At 41.8% G+C, this 15,745-nt stretch overlaps 1 protein-coding gene and 1 long non-coding RNA gene across 7 annotated transcripts in view; one reads left to right on the top strand and one right to left on the bottom strand.

The window, feature by feature from the left end:
* Positions 1 to 15,745, top strand: part of PBX1 (PBX homeobox 1) — a 327,814-nt gene that overhangs the window by 202,615 nt on the left and 109,454 nt on the right. The window lies entirely within an intron of this gene.
* LOC112621006 lies at positions 7,670 to 13,213 on the bottom strand. The gene is made up of 4 exons (XR_003118638.1): positions 13,000 to 13,213; positions 8,878 to 10,141; positions 8,409 to 8,665; positions 7,670 to 7,914 (listed from the first exon to the last, which is right to left on the bottom strand). It is a non-coding gene; the product is annotated as an uncharacterized LOC112621006 (long non-coding RNA).

Genomic DNA, 15,745 nt, shown 5'->3' with positions numbered 1-15,745 from the left:
AAGTACTGTCCCCTCACATCACACTACTTAGGGACACATTGGTGGTCAGGGAAAAGGTTTTTTCCTGACAGTAAGACGTGTCTGCTCAGCTCACTAAATCAATATATAAAAATAGAACACACGTGTAGAGCAAATTATGCAAATTTATGAGTATAATCTTATATGCACATATTTATTAGACACTAGTAGTATTTTTAATGTGTTTGTGTGGAGGAGGGTGTGTGCACACACATGCCAAAAGGCTTTGGGTTTGGTATGTTTTTGGACATTCTAAAAAATAAACATTAAACGTCGTCTTTCATTGGGACATTATTCTTATGGTCATTTTATCAAGTTGTAAAGCTTGCTGTTTAGTTCAGGCTATACCCTTACTGGGATCAGTGTGAGGGATATTTTTCCTTCAGCCTCAAATTTATGAGCACTAAGTATTGGGCAAATACAGTACTATAGATACTCTCAGAAGGGTGACTAATTCACATGTCTACCAGTAATGTAAAGAAGGAGGGATAAACCAACTATATTCTCTAAGATTAATTGATATTGTATTAGATTACGTGGACGCTCCAAGAAGATCTATATATATATATTTTTAATTTCGCTTTGTTCTTCACCTACTGTTGGAAACCAGCTTTGCAGTGGGACACCTGTGGGCTCAACATTGTTTCGCCCTTATTTTGATGATCTGCCCTTGTAAAGTTAAATAGAATATAAATTGATAGTATCTCCTAGCCTCCTATGGTTCTATAAGTTTAAGTCATTAAGGTGAAGAATAAAGTGGCCTACAGAGAAATTGCCAGCTTAAAAGAGAAAGTGTTGGAATGTTACAGTAAGAGCTGTGACGCCCTAGGTCAATACAGGTTGGCAGAAGCAGCACAGTTTAGGGAACTCTGTTCTTTTCTGATGCAATTTGCAGCAATCCTCAGCTCAGCATCTCACTTGTTTTTCCTACTATGTTAAATGTGATCCAACCTACCCTTAGAGATAACAGTGAAAATTAACCTAAAACACAGAGCCAAGTCTTTCAGAAATATGACATACTTTAAAAAATATAAAGTGTGCTTCATTTTCATATTAGCTTATGATAACCCACCTTCTGGAACCAACCTTGTAATGGGTGATCTGGGTCTGCAGTGTGCAATAGGTTCAATCCTCTATGTGTCTCTGTCTAGCTTGATTTCTGGCTCAGCTTCTGATATCCAAATGATATTCGATGAGCAATTCGGAACCTAAATGGACTTAGAAATGCTATTATTCCATATTTTTCAAGTAGTTAAAAGAACATCTTTGTAGCAAATTTTCTAGGAACACAACAATTAGAAATGTTTAATAACCTGTGGTCACTTTCTTACAATTAATTATCTTGAACTCATTTTCTGCTAATATCAAATCTTGCCAGAATAATGAAATTGGAGTTCCTATTTTCAGCTAGTTTTCATTTGTCAATCATTGACCTACTTTTCTTTGGAAATTTGTAATAAACTGAAAAATAATAGAAGCTGTACTAATATTGGTATAATAATTTCCAGTGTATGGAGTACTTTTCATATATATTATCTCAATTTTGATATCATGATAATTCTAAAGGGATAGCTTTTATTTTTCTTAGTTTACAATTGTGAAAACAAACCCAGAGGGGTTAAACAGTCAAATTACAATTCAAGCCCACTGTGAATGTGTTAGGATTAGGTTCAAATGTGAGTAACTGAAACCACATCCCCCCACTTTCAAAAAATAGGAAGCAAGATACAAGCAGTTCAGGGCTGGCAGAGTGGCTCCACAGACCACAAGAAACTTAGGCTCCTTCCTGATTTTTGACTCAGTCTTCCCTAAAAGGTGATCCTGTGTCATCCTCATGATCTAAGTTGACTGCTAGAGCTCCAGCCATTCCACCTGCATTCCAGGCACCAGAATGGAGGAAGGGGCAGAGAATAATGGTAGACTTATTCCCTTTAAAAACAACTTTCTAGCATAATAACTTGTACTACCACTTGTATCCCGTCAGTTAGGACTTAGTATTATGACTACACTTAGTTACAAGGGAGCCTTGGACATGTAGCTGGGTAAAAATGTTCCAGCTCTCAGAAACAGGGCAAGTTTCTGAAATGTCACTGCACTTGGGTTTAGCTGTAGCCTCCAGATTTTCCCTAACCAAGAAAGATAGACCAAGGAGTCATTGTAATTGTCTAGATCTGATATGAAACATAGGTGTCATGTTATACTAGAGAATCTGGCGGAGGGCAAAGGCAAATCTTGATCGTATTAATAAACGTTAGCTGTATTGGATGTAATTGCACACATTTGCAGCAAGGCACATCCGAAGAGGAGGTGATGAACTTCCAGAGCAACAGCAACACTGAAAAGGCACTGACTCTAATCATGCCATGGTGAGCAATCTGTGGAGACAAGAGTGACCACAAACTCTGACGTAAATTCATAAAGATTAATCTGTGTGCTCCAAGCTGCTAAATTCACATGCCCCCTTGGTGTTACTTCCTACTTAAACTTTAATAGAATGGTTTATAGGATTGTGGAGATTTATAGGATCAATTCCTTGGTTATTTGGTGGCCAGTGGTCAGGGAACCTAAGTGCCCTATATGACCTCAGTAGATAGGGCTTCTTACTGTCAACATTATTTCTGGAGGAAAAAAGAATCCAGATTTCCAAGTACGTGGCATATACTTTATGCTCTGTAACTCTTGTCAATGAGCTCAGCAAGTGGGGTGTTTTCCCTCAGTTCTTTGTCTTCTGTATCAATTGCCCCAAGGGCTTTGGGAGTTACAGTACACACACACATCATACCTCAGAGGTACTGATGGCAGATAGCTATCTTTGATTTATTTGTATTTTTTGAAGAATAAGATGAAAATACAGCACCTGTATGTTCACGACAGGAAGGATTTTGTGTGTATTTGTGTATCTGTATAATATTTCACATTGTATATCACTTTAGCCTCTTAATATGATTTTCCTTAGGTCACAAATCCATATAGAATATTTGACAGTGTAGCTTGCTCTAATATTTTTGTTGCAGTAATGTGGGGATGACCACATTACTCATAAGTGAGCTCTGCTGGTCTCTTCAGAATGTCAGGAGAAACTTTATGGTGCTGCCTGCACCACCACATATTTTATTTAGACCACAGATGTTCAGTCTCATAATTTAGTTGTCTTATTTTGTTACATTTTCAGCTGCATTTTTTCTTTTTCTTTTCTTGCCTTTATAATTTTATTGAAATTTGTCTAAATAGTTATAGCCTACCTACATGGAAAAAGACTATTATTTGTGGCAACTTCAGTCCACAAATCTATATACATAACTTGAAATGTGTAGATTTCTTATCTAAGAAACATTTGCAAATCCTATATGAAATGTAGAAGTGTGCATATATCTTTACCATTATTGCAACTACTGTTTCAGTCGTTTCTGTTGGAACATTTGCAACGACTTCCAAAGATATTATTCTTCTAATTTAAGACTTTCGTTTGGTTTTTATAAGCCAAGCTGTCTTTATTATAATTCTCCCATGAATTGGTCTTCTTTGGGAAGGAATTTTCTAGCACTGGAGGACAGGTTTCCATATAGTTAGAGGTTAAAATACCCTTCCTCCACCCTCACCTTTCCAGCTTGATTGCTTCTATCAGCGGCCACATATATGGTTGTCAACAGTATACAGATAGTGATTTAACCCTCAGTTTTAGAAACATATAGAAGTGATGTCTTGACAAAGAGGAGCAAGCAGTATAAAGATATACATGTAGCCCTACCTACTTCCATGATTTTTGTCTCTGCCCAGCAAGAGTCAGTGTTATCTTTAAAAACAAATCACTTTGGTATATGTGCAATAACATGTATGTATGTGTGAGCTTGTGCACATATACATGTGCAGTGGAGTGGGCATCAATGTATTTTACTAATTGAAGAACACAGAGTCATTTCTGTTCTCATTTGTTTTGGAAACTTGGAACAGGAAGAGGGAACTTGGCTTCATCAATGAAGATGATTGGCTCCCGATAATGGCTCCCTTCTGGTGCCAGATTTAAGGGAGGAAAAAGCAAACAGCTGTTCAAAATGACTTTCACCTAGTAAACATAGGAGAGAAGGCAGCTAACACTTATTGGGTGCCTTCTGTGTGCCCAGCTCTAGTCTAATTGCTTTACACATGTTAACTCATTTAAACCTGATGGCAGTCCTGTGAGATAAATGTGGTTCTCCCCAGTTTACGGATGAAGGAACAACTGAGGCTTTGAGAAGTGAACTGACTCTCCCAGAGTCAGACAGCTAATAAGAGGCAGAGGAGTTGGAATTTAACTTAGGTCTGTCTCATTGTAAAACCATCCAGTTTCCAGAGAATCATGGAAACTTGTGTCACTGTGAGTCAGATACTCTCATTCTGTCAGGGTGTGAAATGCCCCTTAAAATACTGTTATGTGAAATCATAGCTGGTGGCTTTATGTACTATCTTCACTGACTCTGCTAACCTTGTTTGAATAAATTAAAAAATATTTATGAACCTGTCCCATGCCCCTAGCAAAGTTCTAAATGCCGTTGGGGGTCAAAAGAAGGGTAAAATATGGTCCCTGCCCTTGGATGGGTAACTCTCATTTGGCAGTCAGAAAAGCAGTACATGTAGAAGCTGATGTCCATGACAATATTTAATAAATTTGTGACTTGGGTGACAACAGAAACTAAGTAACTGTATGACATCATTCAAGCACAAAATCCAGAAGCAGAGAAGGGGGAGATTACTGTGTGCTAGGTTGAACACACCTAGAAGGACAGTTTAAACGTGGCTGCATGGAAGGCTGGAAAGAAAACTTGAGAGGAACAGCTGGACTGAGCGGTGACTGTAGAAACATAAAGTGTCATCATTGCAGATTTAAGAAGAGTAACATCTGCCTGGCACTTCACAGTTTTCCAAGCACTATATTTTCTTATCTCTATTTTCCCTCACTTCCATTACTATTGTTATTAATCATCATCACCCCTGCTTTACCTATGAGGAACACCAAGCAAGTACCATCCCATACACATACCGTGCCCTAGGAAGGGCTCTTGAGGAAATAAATAAGATTCTCGAGCTAAGAGAGAAGCAGCAGGACACTTGCTCATGGTCACACAGCTAGTGAGAAGCAGGGACTTGGCCTTATCCCATGCCCTCTGATACCAACTTTGGATAAAAAGTAAAGGCTTTTTCTAGAGTTTTATATTCCTTATCAACGACTTCCAGTTTACAGATGGGTTGTATTCGAGAAATGTTCTTTTCTCTTTCCTTTTCTTTTATTCTTTTTTTTTTTTTTTTTTTTTTTTTTGAGATGGAGTCTGGCTCTGTCACCCAGCCTGGAATGCAATGGCATGATCACTGCAACCTTCGCCTCCTGGGTTCAAGTGATTCTCCTGCCTCAGCCTCCTTGAGTAGCTGGGATGACAGGCGCGTGCCACCACATCCAGCTAATCTTTTTGTATTTTTAGTAGAGATGGGGTTTCACCATGTTGGTGAGGCTAGTTTTGAACTCCTGACCTTATGATCCACCCGCCTCAGCCTCCCAAAGTGCTGGGGTTACAGGTGTGAGCTTTTATCCTGGTTTTTTTTTTGGTTTTTTTTTTTTTTTTTGGCAACCTATAACACATTTTCAGGAAGTGTCATAAGGCTAGATTCCAAGGTCTATTTGGACCTATTGCAAAAGAGATTGTGCCTTGACTGTGACCTGCTTATTCTGTTTTAATTATGTCTGTTCATTCTTTATAAAATAGTTTTTAATACAAACAATACATTCTGAGGCAGGGCAGACTATATAATTTGTGGTTCCTGGTACAAAAGGAAAGTGTCAACTCTTCATTCAAAAATTAAGTATTTCAAGATGGCGTCATCAGAGTATGAAACCAAACACGGGGTCCTGGGGTTCCACACAGGTCTCATGCTCACAAAGCCAGTGCTGTGGTTTAGAATACAAGGAATACCTTTTTATCCTGGAAATTTTATCAGGGAGTGTGCTGGAGGCATATACATGTGCAGGGGCTGGAGGGGAGCAGTGGACAGGATATGGATTGGATGTGGCTTTCTGTGTCCATCTGCACTCTACTCCTAAGTACCAGGAACGCGTTAACTCTCAGTTGCACAAGGAAAAATATCTCTTGATAAGTCATCCCCAAAGAATTCTGATTTGGAGCAAAGGGGAGAATGTAAAAGTGGGAGGTAGCACAAACATCAAAAAAAAAAAAAAAAGGCGGGGCGGGGGGCTTTCTGTACTCACTGCCAACTCAAATTTGGTTCATTTTCAAGTTTATAAGTTTATTATTATAAGTGTAGATAAGGCCCATTCTTATGTAGAAGTCGCAGTACCTTCCACATATATTTCTGGCACAGAAAAACAGATGGGATAAAAACTTACACAAAAATCACATCTGCCACTCTGGACAATTAAGCAAAACATGAAATTGCAACTAAAAACCACAGGGTATTTAAATAGAACAAGATTTCAAATGAAGGACTCATGTTGTTGAACCAGAATGTGGTTTAACTCTACATCTTCTGAAAAGGGAGGATATTTTTTGGTCTTTCCATATATACTTTTTTCCCCCCCACATCAGTAGATGTGCCTACTTAACGAAAACAACTTTTCTCATTCAAAAAGAGGCTAAGCCAAAATATAGTACTCTTTCAAATCATGTTATCTAAAGGGACATGAAAAGGGAGTAAGAAAACCTAACATTGATTTCACACCAGCCATGTGCTAGGGGCTCAGCAAAACTGCAGACAGCAAGTACAGCCGACTTTATTTTACAGTTGAGGAAACAAGCTCTGAGATGTCATCCAAGGCCTCCCAAACAGTAAGTGCTAGCTGGGGACGTAAGGCTTGAATTCTAAGTCCAAGCTTGTATTCTTCCCACACACCAGACTACCCATCCTGTTCTGAATTCCAACACAAGGAGCCCAGGACACAGAGGGGTACAGGGCCTGCAAAGCAATCCAGCCCCTCAACCTTGCAGGAATCCTATCATCAGGAGGGGAGACCCTCCTATTAACATTCTCTGGGTCTTCATGGAGGCTGAGCACTGCTTTATAACTTTGCTTTTACTCCCTTAAATGTTTCGAAAGTGTGACTTGGATTTATAGATTGCAATGACTTTCCGTTGTATGAAACCCAACGGTTCCCGATAGAATGGTTCCAGCCAGCAAGAACAGTTGCCCTGTACTGAGTATAGCGGAAGAAGAAAACATCTGACAGAGAAGCATATCATCTGTTTCTACCCACTGTGCCCAATCCACTCTGCCTTATCTCCCTGCCTTGGACCTGGAATATTGTCAACCTATTTGTGTGAGATAAGAAAACTCTCATTAAGAAATCCATTCATCATGCCTATAATTCCAGCACTTTGGGAGGCCGAGGCAGGCAGATCACTTGAGGCCAGGAGTTCAAGCCCAGCCTGAGTGATATGGTGAAATCTATCTCTACTAAAAATACATAAATTAACTGGGTGTGTTGGCGCATGCCTGTAATCCCAGCTACTCTAGAGGCTTAGGCACGAGAATTGGTTGAACCCAGGAGGCAGAGGTTGCAGTGAGCTGAGATTGCACCACTGCACTCTAGCCTGGGCAACAGGGTGAGACTCTGTCTTTAAAAAAAAAAAAGGACGGAAATAAGGAAGGCAGGCCAGCCATTCAAATTGATTCGAACATCAGATTCTTTGTCTGAGCTTATACATGTGGTGGTGTTTGACTCCTTTATAAATACGTCGAATTTGCTGGCTTAAAGCTTTGGAGTGAATCGTGAAGAATCTCACAGGGCTCAAATGAGATTCTGGCCCCAAATTATGGATCTGTACTCCGGGTTCATTTTCTTTCCTGGCCCCTACAAAGGTGAGCAGAAGACACATTTCCTTTGGTGTCAGAAGTGGCTTCATCTTTGTGGTCCTGCAGGGAAAGTGTGACACAAGGGAAGACTTAGGTCCAGAAGATGCTATAAATGAAGTGGGGAAAGCAGCTTGCCCCTAATTAAGGCCCCTGGGACATGCGCTCTCTTCTGCCCTTCACATGATGAAGTCCCATTTTGACATTTATTAAATGGGCCCAGTAGAACCAGTCCTCTCCTAAGGCTGTTGTAAGGACCAGATGAGGTCTTGTGTGTGCTGTACAAATGGGAATGACACCATCATAACCAGGAAGATTGAGTTGGAAATCTAGGGAGCATGGCAATTGTGGACCTTGAGCCAACTTTTATTCCTGTGGCACCAAATCATTTATGAATAACTTACATATAAGTGATGAAACTCTATAGTACTAAAAGGAACTTGGTTCCAGTCACTTGCCCTCGTACCCGCACTCCATTTTGGTCTGTAAAAAAGTCTGTGCTCATGTTGATTCCCACACTTTCTCTCTGCTTGCCTGTACCTATCCCAGTTACCTACCTTTTGACTCCCTTTTTTAGCTTCCAGATGGTAACTGACTTGAGACCAGTACATACCTGCATGTAAGCAGACAGCCCATGCTTATCTGAATTCCTGGTGTTAGCCCAGTGTAGTGCAAAGAGCATGGACATTGAAGAACTGCACTTGAGTGAGCTGTAACTTTGAACTTATTTTCCTAAAAAATAGGCATCCAGGATCTACTTCTGAAGCTTGATGTGTGGGTCAGCATAGACAATGTAGGTGAGATAAAATGAAAGCTGTTGGGAAGGTATAAAGCACTATCACAATAAAGAAGTCTAAATTGCTATTCAAAGGCTATCTGACTATCTCTGCCTTTTTAGAGCATGCTTATTTTCCAGGTCCATGTCTTAGCCCTCCCAGTCCCATCTTTGCTCTTTATAGATAAGGTAGAGTGACTTGCCCAAGATTACAAAGATCAAGAGTGGCAGACCAAGGACATCGCTCTCACTTGAAAACTAGGGCTCTTTTCACTATAGCCAGCTCTTTATTGGGAAATCCTCATAATCAGTGTCACATTCTGTGCTCCAAATACCTCAGCCTCACAGTTGGGTGCCCACTTCCTTCCCTTCTTGACCATGCAGGCTAGTGCCATTCTCTTCTTCAGTTTTCATTGCTGGGATATCTTGCAGAATGATGCCTCAAGCTGTTCTGTATCTATAGGGCTCCATCATTTTCCCCTTAAGGATCTTCTCCTATAGGGTGCAGCTATGCAGTTATCTTACTGGCTCATCTCTATTTTCTGCTATAACTTTTGAAGTGCATCACTGTCTCCTAACTGTTTGTACTGGTGGCTCAGAGAATTTCCTTGAGCAAAGTGCATTTCTGAAGCCAAGTCCCAGCACTGCCATGTCTTTTGATGCCCTTGGTCTCCTTTCTCAGATGTGCAGTAAAAATATTGGTGTTAATTACATAGGCTTGAGATACATGCAAAGAAGAGGGTGAAGACAACCGTGACCTCTAAAAGAGAGGCATAGGTCAGTAGAAGATGCATTCCTTCAAAAGACTGCTGCTTGTCCTGTGTTGGGCCAATCCTTTTCAGCAAGGTAATTTAAATTTAAAGTCAGCATCTCCTGATTCTGTTGCCTAAAGGTTCCAGCTTTCATAGGACGGGTACACTTCGCTCCCAGGCCTCCTGGGAGGCCTCCTCCACCCTTCCTCTACCGTTTTCTTGCTTCTCCCTAAAACCTTTGAAGATATTGAATACTTCCTGCCCACATCTTCAACTAAGGGACCGCCAGGGGATTTCAGTGTTTATTGCTTTTTTCTCTGGGTTTGGAACAGTTCCGACCAGCTACTATTTGAAAAATATAGAAGTATTTTTTTGCTTATTATCAAAAGGAGAATGTAGTTTTCTTGCAACAAAATGAGAACTTGATATCTTTCTTGCCTCAAGGGTGTGTGTTGGGAGAGGGGGATGGTGTTCAGCCTTCTCAGCCTTCTCTTCCTCCACCTCTGTATCCTGGTAGCCAGAATTGAAGTTTCAAGCCACACCAACGAGAGAGCAGGCTGCCTTTCATGAGAGGCAGACATGTAGTAATTACCTTTTTGCCTATGTGCCTCTGTCCCCTTTGCTGAGAGGGTTCCCTTGCCGCTCTGTCTGTTGTCTGCACACCGCATTTGTTTGTCTGGAATGCAGAACTCCTTGCACTTGACAATCACTACAGTCTTTCTGCTTTTTCTCTTAAACAGCTTTTTTAAAGCCCCCAGAGACCCTTAAAAAAATAAAAAAAAGAATGCAAATAGAAATTGCGCTGGAAGCTGAAATGAACATTGTTGCGAGTCATGAGATCCTGGTCACACTGGGACAAACTCTTTTTTATTTTGGGTAATATTTTTTCTTTGGCATTTATTACACCTCTGTTAAACACAGCTCATGTGACACAGTGTTACTCATAGGCAATCAGAAAAAAGCTGAAAGTTGAGCCATTAGTAGGGCAGGGCAACTTATTGTTAATAGCAGCCATTAAAGCTGAAAGGAAAAATTACCCATCTGCCCCCGCCAGACCTGTCTGTCTGAGATCGAGATTGGGCCTCCAGGCCGGAAGGGGGGCTGGGCAAACATGAGGGAAGGAGAATGGAATGTAGAAACTGAGATCTTTGTAAGGGAAGATAGAGTTGAATTCAAGGGTGGGCCCTACCCCAAGAATAGGGGGAAAAAGCAATCCTGCCCCAAGAATTCCAGCTGTCCTTTGTCTGATCATCCTTTCTCAGGAAAGCACCTGATAGCTTTTATCCAAAGATCTGCTGCAAAATGCATTTTAGCTACAGATAGGAAATGCAAAAGAAAGATTCCTGTAGCAACAACACCTTGTAATTATGAAATACTTTCCATCACAGTGCATAACATATAATAGATTTACTACACCAAAATTCTTTGCCATTAGATCTTGGGATACAGCAGCGAAATTTTCTGTATCTTTAAAAGAACATGTGGTTTAACCCCTTTCAGACATTTTAAATCCTAGCCAAAGATGCAATGCCATTTACCCACTCTGACAAGCTACTCTAAAAGTGTGCTTGTTTGATGGGGCCATATCAGATATCAGATAGGAAAATCAATTTGAGAGGGCTTTGCCACGAATATGTTTATAAAACTCACAACTGGTCTGGAAAAAGAAAGGCAAGTGGCCCATTTTACAGATGATGCTAACTCACTCGAGTGCAGAGAGTGACTGTTGTCACCAGGATCACATATCAACTTGGAAAATCGTAATAGAAACCAGACTTGTGGCTTGGAGGATAGCCCCTGAAAGGGTCTAGAACAGCCCACTCTCCCACCCTGCCCCCCTTACACCTTAAAAGGGACAGTGACTGGGGACTATTGCTGTCCTGCATGCTTTTTCAGGCAGAGATATCAGAATGAGGTCTGAAAGGATACTTGGGTGGCCCCAGAGAAGACCTCCAGGATTGGCTGAGAGTCTGAGCATTGCTGGCAGTACTTAGCATTTAGGCTACCCTGAGTGCATGCCTGGCTCATGATAAGTGGTTTGGCCTGTCAGAGGCGGGAGGTGCCTGCTGACTCAGACCCAGAGAGGTGACTCCTACTCTTGAGTGTCTGATTTCTCAGATATGACTATATCCAGTTCTGGGCTCCAGTCCTGACCTGTTCCTTGGCTATCAAAACTATCGTAAGGTCAGATCAGCTTAACTCATCTCCAAGGTACTTCTTGGTAGATTATGGTTCCTTCTTGCATTTTGTGGCTTTGTTCCACTAAGAGCACTTTTTCTCAGCCCTCTGTACTGGTGGCACAATTTTGAATACTGTAATTATTTTGGTTGCACTTTGGAATGAATGTAAAGCTCTCTCAAAGGATCTTCAGCTCCATGTCACTCATCAAATAGAGCTCTTTTCTATTTTCCAGTTCTTGCATATAGGTAACACACACGCGCGCGCGCACGCGCGCACACACACACACACACACACACACACACACACTTGATATGCTGTGTCTTGCCTTCCACTCTCAGATGGTAACCTGATAGGCTGAATTGAGTGACCCACTCAGCTCAACATTCCTATTTCAGACACTGCTGACACACTGTATATCTTCCTGTGTACCAGCAATCAGGCTGTAGTCATTAAATTGTTTTGAAAAATAGTTTTATGCATTTATCAGTTGTTTAAGAGTCTGGCAGTTTTGGCCTTAAGAGTTCCTTGTCAAAGACTATGGCGTGAAAGATCACTGGTCTCGGGCTTCTATGCTGTGATTAAATGTGGACAGTGGTTTTGGGGACATGTGTCTTAAGGGATAAGCTAGTGAGGAATAGGTTGAGACTGGTAGGACGAGCGGCCCATGGCATATTTCAGAGTCCTTAACCGTACTCCACACCTCGTGGTTCATGGCTCTCTCTTCACCCGTGGATCATCTCGAGAGGGGATTCATGATGTCACGTGGAGTCTCTGCTCTCTCCAAGTGTACTGAAAAGGATTGGGTGTTGGGAAGGCATTGGAAAGCTGGTATTAGAAAGAGTTAGCTGGGGAGAGATTTGACTGAAGAGAAGGAAGCGTGTTTGCAGTGTTAGGGCAGTGGATCTTCCTCAAAAGGCCCAGAACTTAAGAAAGTCAGAAAGCTGTATTTCTGCTACGCCCCATGTTAGTGAAGGCAATTTTTTAATGTGATACCACTTTGAATTCTTTGACCTTTAAGAAATATGAATAAGAGAAAAGGATAGATGGCAAGATAGATGAGGAACTTCAGAGGGGGCTAAGATAACTTTAAGGGAAAGCTCGTGAGTTGCTGAATTGTTTTACCTAGTGGGGTGCTGTGAATAGGATGCTAAGGAAAGTTCTTCAGAAATAAATGACAGAACAAAAAAAATAAACTTAACATAAGACATTTTTTCTTTTTCAGCAAGGCACAGGGTTCTTTGGGAAGCTTCAAAAAATTCAGAAGTCATGGTGCCTTTTTTCATGGAATTTACCAAGTCGAGACTTTTTTGTAGGCATATCATTAAATGCTGGACTCTCAAGTGAAATGAGAAGTCTCCATCTGGGAGGTATAAAAGGAAACCCCCATCTGGTTGGTTTTAGCATCTTCCAGGTGAGGATACAATTCTTAAAATTGTCTACCTATTTCCGAGTCCTGGTTCAAATTCCTTTGTGATGTCCATGTCAGTTGGGCCCCTCTGGGCCTCACTGAGTCGCACATCACCAAGTGTGGCCATCACTGTGGTTAGAGGCCATGGTCTCTGTACTACAGACAATGCTGTAATAGCTTCTGTGACCAAGTGAGGGAGGAGTTCGCGCTTTATTGTGATGGAGGCAATATTCTATTTGTAATAAGCCAGAAAAAAATCTGTTCAAACCCAATAACTTCAAGATTTTGCAAAGACTGGAAGGAGCGGAGGATGTGGGCATCAGCTGGAATCTAATTTGTCTCCCCTCCACACTTGCTGTTCCCCATTTCTCAACTGCTGTCTCCCAGTGTAATTACCATTTCGAGCATTTTCTGTTCATCCCCTGTAGGTACACCACATCGTGCCAACAACCCATGGCCCAGCAGGAGTATACAGTAGCCTTTGCCAGGGTCCACCAGGGCTTGATTACACTTCACGGCTGTAATTCAAGCCTGCTAATCCTCCTCTGCGTTCGGAAAAGAGGCCTGTTCTGTTCGATAAGCTGATTACTGTCTGGTGTGTGCTTCATGCCTAGCAAGAGTTGTTTATATGTGGAATTATTGCTGGCTGGGCTCCGGGCTTCGCTACACTGAGGAAGCTCGCTTAGGGGTCAGAGGTGTCAGGCTTCACCTCTGATCTGGGAGGGGTGAGAAGTGGAGTGTTGATTACAGCTGTTTTTCTCTCAACCTCTGTGCTGGTGGCTAAATATTTACTTTTCTCTGTTAACGGAAGGAGCCAGATAAGATTTTAAGAGTCTGAGACTTTTGCCCCTAGGACCCACTGTCAAAGATCATAGAGTGAAAGATCACTGCCCCAGACTTGCCACATTCTGATTAGGTTTGCAGGGCGATCTTAGTGGTGTTTTGTCTTGAGGGTTACGTTAGGAAGGAGTATGGCGGGACAAGTTGAGTGTGTGGTGAAATCAACAGCCACAGACTCAAGAGTGCCCGACCACAGGGAAAGGATGCCCGCAGAGACCATGTGAATACTTTCTCACACTCAGAGACGTTTTCTTCAAAGCCACAGAAGCCTTGAAACCACCTTTGCCTCTGCCTACCAGCCCATCTCGGGTCTGGTGTGCAGCTTGTGGCTTGGGTGCAGTCTACGAAGCCCTTGCTCTTCATGGAGGAGGAAGTGCATTTTGTTATAACCATCTGTCCAGTGAGGTTGGCGTGATTTATGCTGGCTGCACTCTCGGGATTCCCATCCCTTTTGCGGGGTATTTTGTCCCCAGATGCAGAGCTGAGGTTCTGCTTAAAACTGGCTTTTAAGTGTTTAAGCCCTACAAATGGCTATTCGGTTTAATGGTGTGATGACGGAGTGAGTGCTGAAACAAGTACAGGTAAACAGAAGCACCTGGCCTTTGTCACCTGCTGCATGAGCATACATTGGGGTCTGTTTCTATATTTGAATATGTGGCAGTCTACACTGGAGTAAGGAAATAAGGATGAATGTCAAAAGGCTTAATTGTGATGATATCACAATTGGAGGCCGTTTGTTGAGTAAACTTCCTCCACATCTCTGTATACTAATAATCAGTTTGTCTACGTTTCTCTATGACAGCATCATTTCCTTTAAGGCAGGCACTTTGTCTTTTATTTCTGTTGCCTATCTGGCCCATAATAACCAATCAAGGAATGGGTTTTTGGTTTAATGAACGAGTAATTAATAGATTTCAGTAAAGAGGAAGCCTATCCTAGATTGAATGCACAGTATAAATTGCTAGGTATTTATCATAGCTCATTGCAGGTGGGTTCCTTCCCAGGTACCTTTCTTGCCTTTCTAGGAAGCAGGGAATCTACATTCCCAGAAACGTGCGTGTTCCTTAGGTGTAAAGGGCATGGCCAGCTAAGGGCAGAACAGAAAAGCTGCTCTGGAAGGGGTAGGGGGCAGCTGTGGCATGTGATTTAGAAGGAAGGGGTGCTGTGCTTTGTCTCACTGCTGAGACATCTGAGCCACATAGTACCTCTTGATCCACAAATATCTTGAGAGATTTTTTGTTGTTGTTGTTGTTGTTGTTGTTGAGATGGAGTCTCGCTGTGTCACCCAGGCTGGGGTACAGTGGCACAATCTCCGCTCACTGCAAGCTCCGCCTCCTGGGTTCACGCCATTCTACTGCCTCAGCCTCCTGAGTAGCTGGGACTACAGGTGCCCGCCACCATGCCTGGCTAAATTTTTTTTTTTTTTTTTTTTATTTTTAGTAGAGACGGGGTTTCACCGTGTTAGCCAGGATGGTCTTGATCTCCTGACCTCGTGATCCACCCGCCTCAGCCTCCCAAAGTGCTGGGATTACAGGCGTGAGCCACCGCCCGGCCTCTTGAGTGTTATTTTATCTCCCTCTTTTCTTCTTCCATTCACACCTACCTTTTTCCTTTTTGAGTCCTCTTTTTTTTTTTTTCATCTAAAGTGTTCTCTTCCCTTTGCCTTTTCTAGGGAAATAATTGTCCCTTAAAGATCAGCATATTCTCCAAATGGATAAATTGTGCCCCAAGGGGCATTTCTTTTCCTTGTGACTTTAATTTCTAGTCTTAGAACATATCCAGAAGGAAATGCAGAGGTGCAAAGTTTTAAGCCTAATTTGAGCAATAAAATATTTCTTTTCTGTGCAATGATTAACTTTCCCTTCTTTAATTTCAAGAGGTTAATGAATCTGTGAGTTCGGTATACTTGTCATTGTACGTGTGGCTGGGCTAAAATTT

Source organism: Theropithecus gelada, chromosome 1 (genome assembly GCF_003255815.1).
Source record: "Theropithecus gelada isolate Dixy chromosome 1, Tgel_1.0, whole genome shotgun sequence".
In the NCBI taxonomy this organism is placed as follows: Eukaryota; Metazoa; Chordata; class Mammalia; order Primates; family Cercopithecidae; genus Theropithecus; species Theropithecus gelada.
The sequence above is the reverse complement of the archived record's forward strand: the minus strand, read 5'-3'. Positions and strand labels throughout refer to the sequence as shown.